Below are 16,126 nucleotides of genomic sequence, written 5' to 3' on the forward strand. Positions count from 1 at the left end.
GGGCAGAGTCATTTATTGATGCGGCTGATTTATTTATAGGGCTCTCAGTGCAGGTGCTGGCCTGGCTGGGGCCCCACACTCAGGCCCACTCACAGGGAGGCAGCGCCCTCCCCCCGCAGGGGGAGCACTGGCTGCAGAGGCGTGGTCAGCCTCGGGTGCGAGGCCGCAGACCAGAAACCCAGCTGCACCTGCCGTGTGCACCTACGTGGGACACGCGGTCGGGGGGAAGAGGTTGAGGGCCGTGTGCACCCCAGCCGCCCCTGTGCCCCTGACAGTCTCAGGTGACACGGAGGACTCAGGTGCTCCTGGATTTCAGATCAGCATCGACTCCTTGTTAGGTGTCAGTAGATCCTGCCTGTGTGGTGTGAACACAGGAGGGTGTATGTGGTGTGAACACAGGAGGGTGTATGTGGTGTGAGAACAGGAGGGTGTGTGTGGTGTGAACACACAGGAGGGTGTGTGTGGTGTGAACACAGGAGGGTGTGTGTGGTGTGAGAACAGGAGGGCGTGTGTGGTGTGAACACAGGAGGGTGTGTGTGGTGTGAGAACAGGAGGGTGTGTGTGGTGTGAGAACAGGAGGGCGTGTGTGGTGTGAACACAGGAGGGTGTGTGTGGTGTGAACACAGGAGGGTGTGTGTGGTGTGAGAACAGGAGGGTGTGTGTGGTGTGAGAACAGGAGGGCGTGTGTGGTGTGAACACAGGAGGGTGTGTGTGGTGTGAACACAGGAGTGTGTGGTGTGAACACACAGGAGGGTGTGGTGTAAGCACAGGAGGGTGTGGTGTGAACACACAGGAGGGTGTGTGTGGTGTGAGCACACAGAAGGGCATGTGTGGTGTGAACACAGGAGGGCGTGTGTGGTGTGAGCACACAGGAGGGTGTGTGTGGTGTAAGCACAGGAGGGTGTGTGTGGTGTGAGCACACAGGAGGGTGTGTGTGGTGTGAGCACACAGGAGGGTGTGTGTGGTGTGAACACAGGAGGGTGTGTGTGGTGTGAACACAGGAGGGTGTGGTGTGGTGTAAGCACAGGAGGGTGTGTGTGGTGTGAGCACACAGGAGGGTGTGTGTGGTGTGAACACACAGCAGGGTGTGGTGTGAACACAGGAGGGCGTGTGTGGTGTGAACACAGGAGGGTGTGTGTGGTGTGAACACACAGGAGGGTGTGTGTGGTGTGAGAACAGGAGGGCGTGTGTGGTGTGAACACAGGAGTGTGTGGTGTGAGAACAGGAGGGTGTGTGTGGTGTGAATACACAAGAGGGTGTGGTGTAAGCACAGGAGGGTGTGGTGTTAACACACAGGAGGGCGTGTGTGGTGTGAACACACAGGAGGGTGTGGTGTAAGCACAGGAGGGTGTGGTGTGAACACACAGGAGGGCGTGTGTGTAGTGTGAGCACACAGGAGGGTGTGTGTGGTGTGAACACACAGCAGGGTGTGGTGTGAACACAGGAGGGCGTGTGTGGTGTGAACACAGGAGGGTGTGTGTGGTGTGAACACACAGCAGGGTGTGGTGTGAACACAGGAGGGCGTGTGTGGTGTGAACACAGGAGGGCGTGTGTGGTGTGAACACACAGGACAACGTGTGGCTCCGGCTCATCCCAGTGTAGCTCTGCCTTTTCCCACCTGGAATCCAGTGGTGCAGGGCCTCTCGGGTTCCTGTCCTGAGGCTCCTCCCTGCTGGGTGGACAGAGGCGTCAGCAAGGTCCCTGCAGACAGGAAAGGCCTCCCTGGCAGAGCCCATGGCCCCGTCCACTCCCTGCTCCCCGCTTGCCCCCTGGCCTCCAAGGTTAGTTTGGAAAGCCAGCGTTCACACTGACCGTTCATTTATCGACCCCGCTCACCGGGTCAATGGCCAAATTTATCGTCTCACAAGGCGGGCGGCATCGAGCCGAGGCGCCTGCACCCTCCCCCGCCAATACACGGTCTGCTGACCTTGGCCGGGGAAGGCAGTGGGCGGGGGTGCCCCCTCCAAGCATCCCTGCTGTGGCCACACCGGTCTACACACCTCCAGCCTGGCCCTGGCCGGCTAGCTGGAGGCTGGGGAGGACAGAGGCCCAGGACCTGCTGCGCCCAGCCCAGTGGGCCAGCCGAGGTGGGAGGCAGTCCCCAGCTGCCCCGGGCGTCCGTGGTGACCCTCTCTGCTCAGTGAGGCCCCAGGCCCCGCACGGACACCAGCTGGCCCCAGGGAGCGGCTGCCCCCCACCTGATCTGTGCCGGCCCGGGGAGAGAGGAGAGCAGGAGGGGCCGGGGCCCCGAGCCCTCACACCCAGGGCCGGGGGGGCCTGCAGGACCCAGCTCCCCACCGCCAGGAGCCCAGCATGCAGCCAGGAGCCGCCAGGGGGCGCACAGGCCGTGGGCGGGGCTGCCGCCTGTGCTCCCGGGGTCCACAGCCTCTGGCTCTCCTGCGCCGCCCCTCAGCACTTGGCTCGCCCATCCGTCACTGGACAGCAGTGCTGACTAAGCACCTGCTGTACGCCAGGCCCCGAGGAGCAGCCACGAAGCAGCGGCCGCGCCCCAGGCCCTGGGAGCTGCTCAGAGCGGGAGCTGTGGGGAATGGGCTGCACGGGGTATCAGGGCCACGTGGGGAAGAGGGGCCCAGGATGGTGCAAAGGCCCTGAGGCAGGAGCGGGGGGGAGGCAAGCAGAGCCAGAGGGGGTGGCGCTGGCGTGTCACCAGGCTCTGTGGGACCCGCGGGTCTGGGAGACAGGCTGGGAGCAGGTGCACACCGGGCCATGAGGAGGCTGTCCCAGGGAGAGGGGTGTTGGTGTCCATGGAAGAGGGGTCAGGGACAAGCAGCCGCCGGGAGCCTCCCCTCTGCTCTCCAGGCTGTGCTGCACCCTGAGGCCACCAGAGGGCGCCGCAGAGCCAGGGCAGGGGAGGCGGCCTGGGAGGCAGGGGCTGGTCTGTGCTGATTCGTCCGCCCAGCGGCAGTCGGTGGGCCCTGGTCAGCCGCACCGTTTAAGATGCCACCCTTGAGCTGGATGGTCAGCGAGCCAGCAGGGAGGAGCCATCCGTCAGCTCGTCGGGGGCAGGGCGAGGGCAGGGAGGGACGGAGGAGCGGGGCTTGTCCAGCCCTGCCTGGCCCCGCGGCCTCACCCACTCCCGATGCTCCTCGGCTGCCTCGGTCTCCCCACCGTCTCGGGGCAGGTGGCAGGTGTCGCTCCCCCTCTTCGCGGAGGAACGACACAGGACCCTGCGCTGTTCTTTCGTCTGCTCGGCCCTCCCCGGGTTTGCTGCTGGTTCTTCCCGGGTTGGCTACTATCCCTTCCACCTCCGTGGAAGGGCGGTTCCCCCTGGCCACATTCCCCACTTCCGCAGGGGAGCGGCACACCGCCGGCCGGCTCTTCTCGGGGGCTGCACAGGTGTTCCTTCAGCTAGATGTTCCCCTTAGATGTTCCTGGTGCATGCCGTCTCTCTCCTCCTTTATAGTCCTCCTCCGCCAATCCTAACTCGGCTGCCCACACGCCGAGTACGCTGCTCTCCTCCAATCAGGAGCAAGTCCTACAGCTTATTAGCTGAACTGGAGGCAGCTGTGTGGAAGCTGTTTACTTCTCTCCCAGCGCCATATTGTGGGAGAGCAGATGCATAGAATAAGTCTTAATTCCAGTAACTCAGTCCAGTCCGGATTGCTCCCCACAGCAGGTCAGCGGGGGTGGGGTCTGCGGCTAAGGCCTCCCTTCCAGGGCAGCTGTGGATCCGCAGGGAGACGCCCCCCACTGCGCAGCCGCCTGCCCTGGGCCCGCCTCTCTGCACTCCAGCCTGCACCGCGCTGCCTTTCCGCAGGGTCCGAGCGGGGTCCCCTCTCCATGCCACACTTGCAGGGCTCCTGGGGAACTGTGGCTCCTCGCGCCCCGAAAGCCCAGCGCAGCCGGAGCCGCCAGCAGGCTGAGCTGCGTCCGGAGCTCGGGCTGAGCACGCTGCCCGCATGGGGTTCCCCTGGACGCCCCCCCCCCCCGGAACCACAGCCACGAGGGGAAAATTCAGACTTTCCAAAGCCTCCTCCGTGGCTCTTCGTGGCTGGACACTGAGACTCCCGCTGAGTGCCAGCCCAGCGCCGGCCGCTCCGCCTCCGACCCAGCCCCCTGCTGGTGGCCTGGGAAGCAGCAGGGGTCGGCCCACATGCGTGGGGCCCTGCACCCACACAGAAGACCCGGGTGGACGTCCAGGTTCCCGGCTTCGGCCTGGCTCTGCCCTGGCCGTGCAGGTGCGGGCTTCGCGTGGGTGAGATTCGGGTGGGAGCCGGGTGTTGCAGGAAACCCTGCCTTGCTGGAGCCCCCACACCAGGGGGCCTTTGTGGACCTCGTGGCCTCTGGCCACGGCACGGGCCCCTGTGGCTGTCCAGCGAGCTGGGGTGGCCTGCGTTCTGTCTCCCGGCGGCTCCCCGTCCTGCCTGCAGGGACTCAGCCACTGTCCCCGGCCCTGCCTTCCTCGCTCCTGCTGCCCGCTGCAGGGCCTGCTCGCCGCCACGCCTGCACGCGTCCTTGGCCTGCTGGCCTGGCCTTCCTCCCGCCTCCTCCCTCCCCTGCCCCCCGTCCCCCCCCCAGTCTCCGTCCCTGCCCTGGGGCTCCAGTCCCCCCTGGAGGGTGGCAGGAAGCCCCTCCCAAATCCCCCAGCCCCAGGGGCCTGTGGGAGCCCAGCTGTGAGGGCAGAGGCTGGAGGGGCAGCGCTGCCTGGCTGTGTGAGACGCTGCCTCCCCCAGGAAGCCCACCCTCTGCCCCCTCGGCCAGCCCTGGTGACCCAGGCTCCCTGGCCAAGCAACCTGAGAAAGCACACCGCTCCCGGCGGGGATTCTGGTGGTCACCAAGTGTGCGCTGGCCACGGGGTGGACTCTGCTGTCCCCAGTGTGGAGCACAGGCCCGACCCCGGCCCGGGCTGCGTCCCCAGGGAGTCAGGGAGCCTTGAGCTGGCCTGGAGGGCTGTGGAAGCTTCCTGTGGGGGTGGGGCCAGGCCCAGCGGGGAGAGCTGTCACCCAGGTCTGGCCAGCGGATGCGGCTGGGGCTGGACACCCACCTCCGTCTCGGTGAGCAGCAGCCCAGGGCCCGGGAGAGTGGCCGCAGGCACAGGGCGGGAGTGCAGAAATGCCTGGGCCCCTGCGGAGGGGCTCCGGGACTCTGTGAGCACCTGGGCCCCAGGGGGAGGGGGCGTGGCCTCCGGCTGACCTCACAGGCCTTGGGGTCCAGGCCAGGGAGGGGGCGGGGGGGCAGGAGGGGCCTCTCCTGAGCCCTGTGCAGGGGCAGGAAGCCTGCGCAGCCAGGCCAGCCATGGGCCGGGGGCCCCCAGAAGCCAGGCAGGGCCCCCCACAGGAGCCCTGAGGCTGCGGCACAGGCAGCCTCGTGGGGTACAGTGGGGTACATGGGGTGCTGTGGGGTTCATGGGGTGCTGTGGGCTACATGGGGGACAGTGGGGGACATGGGGGACGTGGGGTAGGGGACACAGGGTGGGGCCTATGGGGGACATGGGGTGGGGGCCCGTGGGGGACACGGGGTGGGGGACGTGGGGTAGGGGACACGGGGTGGGGGACATGGGGGACATGGGGGCCCTGCACACCACAGGAGCAGACCCCACACATGCACAGGCCACAGGTGCAAGGAGACAGCTGTGCCCATGGTGTGGCCCTGCCTCAGCTCTCCTGCCCTTGCCGGGACAGCCTGGGGCACCGGTGGTGGCCGCTCGGTGTCACCTCTCTGCCTCTGTGCAGCACTGCGGCTGCTCCCGTCGTGCAGAGCCCAGGCCCCAGCGCTCCCCCAGTGGGGGTCTTGTGGGCACCAGCTGAGCCCCCCGCTGCTGCCATCTGTCAGGCCGCCACAGGACTGGCTGGTACACCCAGCCCTCCCCGGCCCCATGTCCCCAGACCCTGGTCCTGGTGACACCCGTGGGCCCCGGGAATGGGGCGAGGGAAGGTCCATGGGGAGAAGCAGCAGGTGCAGGGGTCCGGGCCCCACGGGCAGCCCACCCATCCCCCACCCTGGACCCCAGAGCTGTGTCCACCCCCACGGGCAGCCCACCCATCCCCCGCCCTGGACCCCAGAGCTGTGTCCACCCCCACGGGCAGCCCACCCATCCCCCGCCCTGGGCCCCAGAGCTGCGTCCACCCCTAACGCCACCCCTCCTGGCTGCCACGCTGAGCCCCATCAATGCTCAGGCTCGGCCAGCGCCGCAGCTCACTAGGCTAATCCTCCGCCTGTGGTAACCGCCACCCGGGGTTCTAGTCCCTGTCGGGGCGCTGGATTCTGTCCCGGTTGCCCCTCTTCCAGGCCAGCTCTCTGCTGTGGCCAGGGAGTGCAGTGGAGGATGGCCCAAGTGCTTGGGCCCTGCACCCCATGGGAGACCAGGAGAAGCACCTGGCTCCTGCCTTCGGATCGGCGTGGTGCGCCGGCCATGGTGGCCATCGGAGGGTGAACCAACGGCAAAGGAAGACCTTTCTCTCTGTCTCTCTCTCTCTCACTGTCCACTCTGCCTGTCCAAAAAAAATGCTCGGCTCTCCTGGGCCTCTGGAGCCCCTGGGCTGCCCCTCTGCAGGCCCCCTCCTCGCCCCGCAGAGCCTCACTGGGCAGGGCACAGTCACCTGCTCCGCCCAAGCCTCAGGGAACAGTGTCTCATCACCGCCCACTTCACAGATGGGCAAACTGAGGCTTCACAGAAAGGAGGGGGTGTGGCCCTCAAGGCGGAGGCCTCCTGGGACTGTCCCCACCCCAGAGTCTCCGCCTGCCCCCAGCCTCTTGCCCCACAGCTCAAGGCAGAGGCGCTGCCTAAGGCTCCCAGGGGTGGGGGCTGGGCCATGGAGGACCCTGGAGGGCAGAGCCAGCCCGGGCGGGGGAGGGTGCCCAGAGCCAAGGTTGCCCTTCACCCTCCTCCAGTCTCAATAAAGGCACTAATTAGCGTCCGCAGCTCCCAGTTAATTAGCTGCACGTGCTTAATTGTGACGGAGTGGGGGGGCCAGCGCCACTGGCCCCCACCCCAGGAGCTGGGGTTTATGGACCAGAAATGCAGCTCTGCCTCCTGCAGCCCTGGGTGTGCAGGGGTGGGGAGGGAGCCAGGGCGCACATAGGATCCCCACATCCTGAGCCCAGCCCCCCAGCCCCCCAGCTCCCCAGCCCACAGCCCCCAGCCCCCAGCTCCCCCAGCCCCCCCGACCCCCAGCTTCCCCAGGCCCCCCAACCCCCAGCCCCCAGCTCCCCCAGCTCCCCCAGCTCCCCCGACCCCCAGCCCCCAGCCCCCAGCCCCCAGCTCCCCCAGCCCCCAGCTCCCCCAGCTCCCCCAGCCCCCCCAGCCCCCAGCTCCCCCAGCTCCCCCAGCTCCCCCAGCCCCCAGCTCCCCCAGCTCCCCCAGCTCCCCCAGCCCACAGCCCACAGCCCCCAGCTCCCCCAGCTCCCCCAGCCCACAGCCCCCAGCCCCCAGCTCCCCCAGCTCCCCCAGCCCCCAGCTCCCCCAGCTCCCCCAGCTCCCCCAGCCCACAGCCCACAGCCCCCAGCTCCCCCAGCTCCCCCAGCTCCCCCAGCCCCCAGCTCCCCCAGCCCCCAGCCCCCAGCTCCCCCAGCTCCCCCAGCTCCCCCAGCTCCCCCAGCTCCCCCAGCCCCCAGCTCCCCCAGCTCCCCCAGCCCCCAGCTCCCCCAGCTCCCCCAGCCCCCAGCTCCCCCAGCCCCCCAGCTCCCCTCTCCACACCCCTGGCCGCCTGAAGGCACCACAGCAGGCGGGGCTCGCGGCCAGGAGCCGCCCAGGCGGAGGCCACCTCCCTGCCCGGCCCTGGCGCCTGGGCTGGCGGTGACGCCGGGAGCACTGCTGCCCAGACTCTGTGCTGCTCCCTCCCGAGCACCAACCTGGGTGCCTGGACCACGCCAGCCCAGACACCGTGACACCGCCCGGCTCGCTGCTGTGAGCGGGGAGTCAGCTGTCACTCGGCGTCCTCCCAGCTGGCTCACAAAGCTGGTGAGCTGCGGCCCACAGCGGGTAAGCAGTGGTGGCAGTGGTGATGGGGATGGCGGTGGTGGTGGTGGTGATGGTGGTGATGGTGGTGATGGTGATGGTGGTGATGCTGGTGATGGTCGTGGCAGTGATGGTGGTGATGGTGGTGGTGGTGGAGGTGGTGGTGATGGTGGTGGTGGTCGTGGCAGTGATGATGGTGGTGATGGTGGTGGTGGTGGTGATGGGCGTGGCAGTGATGATGGTGGTGGTGATGGTGATGGTGGCAGTGATGGTGGTGGTGATGGTGGTGGTGATGGTGGTGGTGGTGATGGTGGTGATGGTGGCAGTGATGATGGTGGTGGTGATGATAATGGTGGTGGTGGTGGTGATGGTGGTGGTGGTGGTGATGGGCGTGGCAGTGATGATGGTGGTGGTGATGGTGATGGTGGCAGTGATGGTGGTGATGGTGGTGGTGATGGTGGTGGTGGTGATGGTGGTGATGGTGGCAGTGATGATGGTGGTGGTGATGATAATGGTGGTGGTGGTGGTGATGGTGGTGGTGGTGGTGATGATAATGGTGATGATGGTGGTGGTGGTGATAATGGTGGTGGTGGTGATGGTGGTGATGGTGGTGGTGGTGATAATGGTGGTGGTGGTGATGGTGGTGGTGATGGTGGCAGTGATGATGGTGGTGGTGGTGGTGGTGGTGATGGTGGTGATGGGCGTGGCAGTGATGATGGTGGTGGTGATGGTGATGGTGGCAGTGATGATGGTGGTGGTGATGGTGGTGGTGATGGTGGTGGTGGTGATGGTGGTGATGGTGGCAGTGATGATGGTGGTGGTGATGGTGGTGGTGATGGTGGTGGTGATGGTGGTGGTGGTGATGGTGGTGATGGTGGCAGTGATGGTGGTAGTGATGATAATGGTGGTGGTGGTGGTGGTGGTGATGGTGGTGATGGTGGTGGTGATGATAATGGTGATGATGGTGGTGGTGGTGGTGGTGATGGTGATGAAGGCAAAGAACTCGGGATGACGTGGGTGACCGAGCCCGACCTCACCCTCTGGCTGGGGATCTTTAGAGTGTGACTGCCTGACCTCTGCCCTTCGCCTGGGCTGGCATATCTCAGGCACACAAAAGGGCTCCATCACTCCCAGGGACAGGCCCCAGAAGAGGCAGGTGGGGGCAGGTGGCTCTGAGGAAGCCAGGGCACAGGTCCCTGCAGGCGCCCACTGTGGCCAAGCAGCAGCCGGGCTGCGCCTTCCCCAAACTCCCTATACCCAGCCGACAGCCGCCTGTGGCACCACGCTGCGTGCCAGGCGCCCCTCAGGGAAGTCCCTGCCTGGAGCAGCAAGGGACAGGGCCCTCTGGGGAATCTTGGTGGTCCAGCCAGACCCGGGGGATCCGGGAGCAGCCCCAGGAGGAAGGAAGGGAGAGGCCCCCAGGGCTTGGGGAGCTGGCGCTTGGATGGTGGGCCTCCGGGGCCGAGTTCCCCATGCTGCAAAGTCGCGCTCGACCCCGGCCCCACAGGGCCACGGGAGGGTGAGGGCAGAGGGCAGAGGGCCGTGCGCCTCCCCGCCCTGGTGGGCGCGCGGAGTCAGATACAATTACTCACTCCGTGCATCATAATTACGGCAAATAGCCCATTAAAGAGAGATCATCATCAATATGATATTAGCAGACAGCGGGGTAAATGAGGAAAGAAAAGTGCTTACTCCCCCGCCGTCCCCTTAATGGGGACAAGGCTGCAGGCTCCGGCACCCCGGCTCACGACCAGGGGGTTGGGGAAGCAGGGGTCGGCTCACGACCCAGGAGACCCGGGGAAGAAGGGGTCTCAGCTTGTCCTCACCCCGCGGCCTCTGGCTCCGGAGCACCCTGGACAAGGCCCCCAGCGTATGGCACTGGAGTGCGGGGCCAGTGAGCCCGACCCCTCCTGGCCTCTGGACGTCTGGGGAAACAGCCTGGGCCAGGCTCCCAGGCAGGTGGCCTGAGGCTCTACATGATGACAGCGAGAAGTGGCCGTCCCAAACCGGGGCCCTGCCCCACAGATCCTCCAGCAGTGCCACAGCAGCCAGGAGGCACCAAGCAGGATAGCAGAGGAGGGAGCGCCCCACAGATGGGGCACGTGGGACACCCGTGACCCCTGTCAGACGCCTGTCCAGGTCCTGGCTTGTCCACTTCCAATCCAGCTGCCTGCTAAGGCACACACTGGGAAGCAGCAGTGTCAGCCCAGACACCTGAGCCCTGCTACCCACATGGGAGACCTGGATTGAGCGCAGGGCTCCTGGCTTCAGCCTGGCCCAGCCCTGGCTATTACAGGCATTTGAGGGTCTCCCTCCCCCTCTCACTCCCTCCCTCTCCCTTTCTGTTTCTCCACTTTCCAAATAAAAGTAAAATAATTAATTAAAATGTTTTTTAAAAAATGATTTCTGCAATAATTCAGGCATTTGAGAGGAGTTTGTGACCTACATGTAGAAAACTAAAAAACAAAACAAACAAACAAACAAAAAAACCCTGAGAGGCAATTATCAACCCCAGGAAAACCAAAGAGCTGCTCAGGAAAGGCGCTGAATCACAGCTGAACCACGACTGAACCACAGCTGGATCACGGCTGAACCACAGCTGGATCACAGCTGGATCACGGCTGGACCACAGCTGGATCACGGCTGAACCACAGCTGGATCACGACTGAACCACAGCTGAACCACAGCTGGATCACGGCTGAATCATGGCTGAACCACAGCTGAACCACAGCTGAAACATGGCTGAATCACGGCTGAACCACAGCTGGATCACAGCTGGATCATGGCTGGACCACAGTTGGATCACGGCTGAACCACAGCTGGATCACGACTGAACCACAGCTGAACCACAGCTGGATCACGGCTGAATCACGGCTGAACCACAGCTGGATCACGGCTGAACCACAGCTGAACCACAGCTGGATCACGGCTGAATCATGGCTGAACCACAGCTGGATCACGGCTAAACCACAGCTGAACCACAGCTGGATCACAGCTGGATCACGACTGAACCACAGCTGAACCACAGCTGGATCACGGCTGAATCATGGCTGAACCACAGCTGGATCACGGCTGAACCACAGCTGAACCACAGCTGAACCACGGCTGAAACACAGCTGGACCACAGCTGGATCACGGCTGAACCACAGCTGAACCACAGCTGGATCACGGCTGAACCACAGCTGGATCACGGCTGAACCACAGCTGAACCACGGCTGAACCACAACGTGTCACGGCAGCTACGATGCTGGTGCGGTGTATCACCCATCTAACACTTCAGTGTCCCAAATGCACAGATCGAGCACAGCAGCACAGCGGTGGTTGGGCGGTTTGGGGGGACCTGGAGTGGGGCTGGGCCCTGGGCAGGATGCTGCCCTTATGCTTTTGTCTCTGATGCTGTTGCATTTTTGAAATACTGACGTGCTAACGTCACTTTGAACAATGAAATTGGAAATGGCTGGCACCGGGATGAATGACCACAGCCTATTAACTGAGCAGTTTTCTGGACGGCCACAGAAAGACCCGAAACCAGTCTGCCCTGGCTATGGGGCTCAGGAAGCCCCGGACCCAGGACCCAGGACCCAGGCTCAGTGGCCACCCACGGTGTGCCAGGCCCTTCCTGGCTCTGGGGGCGGATGGTGGAGCAAACTTCGTGGCTGCAGTGTGTGTAGGGCGGGGGGCTTCTTGGAGGAGGCAGCATTGGCCCCAACACCCAAGAGGAGAGAAAGCCCTAGAGGGGGAGGGGAGGGAGGGTCTCAGGACCAGCTGGGCAGCCTGGGAGCAGAGGTGGGGGTGGGGCTGTCACAGAGGGGACAAGGGGACAAGGGCAGGAGGCAGAAGGGCTGGGAGGGGCCGGGCACCGCTCATGGCAGGGGCAGGCTCTGTAAGAACATGGGGGGAGCCAGGCTCTGTGAGGACATGGGGGGGGAGCCAGGCTGTGTGAGGGCATGGGGGGGGGGATTCAGGCTCTGTGAGGACATGGGGGGAGCCAGGCTCTGTGTGGACTTGGGGGGGATTCAGGCTCTGTGTGGACTTGGGGGGGATTCAGGCTCTGTGTGGACTTGTGGGGGATTCAGGCTCTGTGTGGACTTGTGGGGGAGCCAGGCTCTGTAAGAACATGGGGGGGATTCAGGCTCTGTGAGGGCATGGGGGGGGAGCCAGGCTCTGTGAGGACATGGTGGGGATTCAGGCTCTGTGTGGACTTGGGGGGGAGCCAGGCTCTGTAAGGACATGGTGGGGGGGGGCAGGCTCTGTGAGGGCATGGGGGGGGAGCCAGGCTCTGTGAGGACATGGTGGGGGGGGCAGGCTCTGTGAGGGCATGGGGGAGCAAGGCTCTGTGAGGACATGGTGGGGAGCCAGGCTGTGTGAGGACATGGAGGGGGATTCAGGCTCTGTGTGGACTTGTGGGGGAGCCAGGCTCTGTAAGGACATGGAGGGGGATTCAGGCTCTGTGAGGACATTGGGGGAGATTCAGGCTCTGTGAGGACATGGGGGGAGCCAGGCTCTGTGTGGACTTGTGGGGGAGCCAGGCTCTGTAAGGACATGGAGGGGGATTCAGGCTCTGTGTGGACTTGGGGGGGAGCCAGGCTGTGTGAGGACATGGAGGGGGATTCAGGCTCTGTGTGGACTTGTGGGGGAGCCAGGCTCTGTAAGGACATGGTGGGGGAGCCAGGCTCTGTGAGGACATGGTGGGGGGATTCAGGCTCTGTGAGGGCATGGGGGAGCAAGGCTCTGTGAGGACATGGTGGGGAGCCAGGCTGTGTGAGGACATGGAGGGGGATTCAGGCTCTGTGTGGACTTGTGGGGGAGCCAGGCTCTGTAAGGACATGGAGGGGGATTCAGGCTCTGTGAGGACATTGGGGGAGATTCAGGCTCTGTGAGGACATGGGGGGAGCCAGGCTCTGTGTGGACTTGTGGGGGAGCCAGGCTCTGTAAGGACATGGAGGGGGATTCAGGCTCTGTGTGGACTTGCGGGGGAGCCAGGCTGTGTGAGGACATGGAGGGGGATTCAGGCTCTGTGTGGACTTGGTGGGGAGCCAGGCTGTGTGAGGACATGGAGGGGGATTCAGGCTCTGTGTGGACTTGGGGGGGAGCCAGGCTGTGTGAGGGCATGGGGGGGGAGCCAGGCTCTGTGAGGACATTGGGGGGGATTCAGGCTCTGTGTGGACTTGGGGGGGAGCCAGGCTGTGTGAGGACATGGGGGGGTTTCAGGCTCTGTGAGGACATGGGAGGCTGGGGAGGAGCCTGCCACCCATTAGCTCCCTGGGGTCTTGTGGGTGGAGACAGCAGGCATCATCTCCTCCTCGCCTGGATTTGCCTGTCTTCTGCCTGCTGTCCAGGCCCTGCGGGTCAGCTCCCAGGGGGAGTGCGGGCTCACCCTCGCGTTCCCCGTGGGCAGGAGTGTGGGCTCGCCCTCGCGTTCCCGTGGGCGGGAGTGTGGGCTCACCCTCGCGTTCCTGTGGGTGCGAGTGTGGGCTCGCGTTCCCCGTGGGTGGGAGCATGGGCTCACCCTCGCATTGCAGTGGGTGGGAGCATGGGCTCACCCTCGCGTTCCCGTGGGCGGGAGTGTGGGCTCGCGTTCCCCGTGGACGGGAGTGTGGGCTCACCCTCGCGTTCTTGTGGGCGGGAGTGTGGGCTCACCCTCGCGTTCTTGTGGGTGGGAGTGTGGGCTCGCGTTCCCCGTGGGCGGGAGTGTGGGCTCACCCTCGTGTTCTTGTGGGTGGGAGCATGGGCTCACCCTCGCGTTCCCGTGGGCGGGAGTGTGGGCTCGCGTTCCCCGTGGGCGGGAGTGTGGGCTCACCCTCGTTCCTGTGGGTGCGAGTGTGGGCTCGCGTTCCCCGTGGGTGGGAGCATGGGCTCACCCTCGCATTGCAGTGGGCGGGAGTGTGGGCTCGCGTTCCCCGTGGGCGGGAGTGTGGGCTCGCGTTCCCCGTGGACGGGAGTGTGGGCTCACCCTCGCGTTCTTGTGGGCGGGAGTGTGGGCTCACCCTCGCGTTCTTGTGGGTGGGAGTGTGGGCTCGCGTTCCCCGTGGGCGGGAGTGTGGGCTCACCCTCGTGTTCTTGTGGGTGGGAGCATGGGCTCACCTTCGCATTGCAGTGGGCGGGAGCGTGGGCTCACCCTCGTGTTCCCGTGGGCGGGAGTGTGGGCTCACCCTCGTTCCTCGCCCTCCCAGGACCAGATCAGAGGCTGAAATCTGCATTTCCCCTCCCCCAGCTGGCTGAGATCCCGCAGCTGGGCTCTGGCCGCGCGCGCTGGAGCTGGACAGGTCACAGGAGTCGCCCTGACTTCTTCAAGGACAGCAAGGCACCCTGCTGGCTCCCCTTTCTCCTCCCTCCTGGAATGCAGATGTGGTGGCTGGAGTGGAAGCAGCCACCTGGACCACAGGCTGGCCCCTGAGGCATAGGCCAAAACAGGAAACACATTCCTCCCAGAGTGCTTTGTGCCGTCCCTGCCGCCCTCCGGACTTCAGCAAGGAGGAAACAACCTGCTTGTCCCTGTCCGCGTGGATCCGTCACCTGGGCTCCGCCACTCACTCTCCGTCCTCAGGAAAGTGGGGGCCGGAGGTGAGGGGCAGGTGGGTGTGGCCTCCTGCCCGACTCCCTCCCCCTGGGACTGGCTCAGCCAGGCCCTGGAATGTTCTGGGAGGGTAACGCATCTTCAATGGCACTGGATGGTGGGGGCAGATCTGACAGCTGCTGGTGCTGGCCAGAGGTCCCGGTGTCTGGGGATGTGCCGGGGGCTCACCGCGCACTCTCGCATGGCTCAGCATCCCTCCAGCCCCGACCCAGGGCCCCAGCGCTCCTGAGCGCAGCCTAACCCAGCTCTCCGGGCAGCGCCAAGGCTGTGCAGGTCTGGATGCACGCGCTGGGCTTTGCCCGCGGGGCAGGGCGCCCCGCCCCGCCCCCCGCAGCGGACAGGCCCCGCGGGAGCTGGGGCTGGCCCGGGGACCTTGGAGTCCCAGAAGCATGGCACGCGCTCCTGGAGAGACCCGGCCGCCGCCTCCAGTGAGCCTTCCCAGGCTGCCCAAGGACCGCCCCTCAGGCCTGCGGCGTGGAGCCTCAGCAGGACCCTGAGCGGTGGGCGCTGACCGAGGTCCGCCTGCCCCTCCCCGCCGAGGCCCCTCCTGCTCCAGCGTGGGGTGGGGCAGCCCCACGCGGGGTCCCCGAGTTCTCGGTGCCCCAGGGCTGGCCGCGCGCACCGCTCAGCCTCGCCTGGGCACAGAGCCCCGCGGGAAGGCGCGGCCGCATCGCAGTCGTCTTGCTGCCAACTCCGCGGGGTTTGCTGAAACGCGTTTTTCCACATAGGCGAGTCCCACGGACTTCGGGACGAACGGAGATGCTCTCCGTGAGCTCCCGGCAGGCAATAAACGCACCTTTTCCAGACGCAGATTCTCCAACTCCGGTCTTACGGTGGAGAGAACGGGGGCTGGGAGCCCGCGGGCCGGGGGCGTGAGCGCGAGCCGCACGCGGGGGCTGCAGGGGCGGGTGCGGGGCGCCACCCCCGCAGCGTCCCCCGCCGGGCCGCGCCCTCAGGGCGGCGGCCGAGGGTCGGGAAAGGGCTTCCCCGAGGGCGCGGGCGCACCGCACGAGGGGCCCCGCAGCCGGGAGGAGGCGCGGGAAAGCGGGCGGCGCCGGCACAGGAGCCCCGGCCGGCCCGAGGGCAGCGGCCTCACCCTGGGGTTTCTGTCCCGGCGCCCTGGGGTCCCGGCCCCGCTGGTGGCGGGGGGCGCCCGCGGGAGACGGTGGGAGGCTCGGCGGACCGTGGGGAGCGGCGGCGGCCAGGCTTGGGCGAAGGCAGCCGGGCTGCGGCTGGCGCTGGAGTCGCGGCGCAGGTCCCGCCCTGGCCGCCTGCGTCTTTCTCTGGCGGCCGCGCTCCCGGCGCTGCGTCCTGGGCTCTGAGTGCGAATCGGCCCCCAAGACGTCCTCGTCCTCCTTCCCCTCCGGTACGAACGCCCCCTCCCCCGGGATGCCCTCCGCCTCCTCCCCCAGCCACGGGCTAATTGGCTGTGACAGCTCCAGCCCCCGCTGATTAGCTGAGCCTGGAGCCCACCCTGCCACCCGTGCTGGTGCAGGGGCCCCCGAGTGTGCGGGGTGTCCAGGCCCCCCTTAATTCCCACCTCCCCACCCTCTCCCTCTTCCTGCTGACCGGGGCCTCTCGGGCCCTCACCCTCCCGAGGGGGCTCCCAGGCTCGGGGAGGAGCTGCCCGC

The sequence above is a fragment of the Oryctolagus cuniculus genome, chromosome 6 (genome assembly GCF_051225735.1).
Source record: "Oryctolagus cuniculus isolate XC-2025 breed Fujian yellow rabbit chromosome 6, ASM5122573v1, whole genome shotgun sequence".
NCBI classification, from domain to species: domain Eukaryota; kingdom Metazoa; phylum Chordata; class Mammalia; order Lagomorpha; family Leporidae; genus Oryctolagus; species Oryctolagus cuniculus.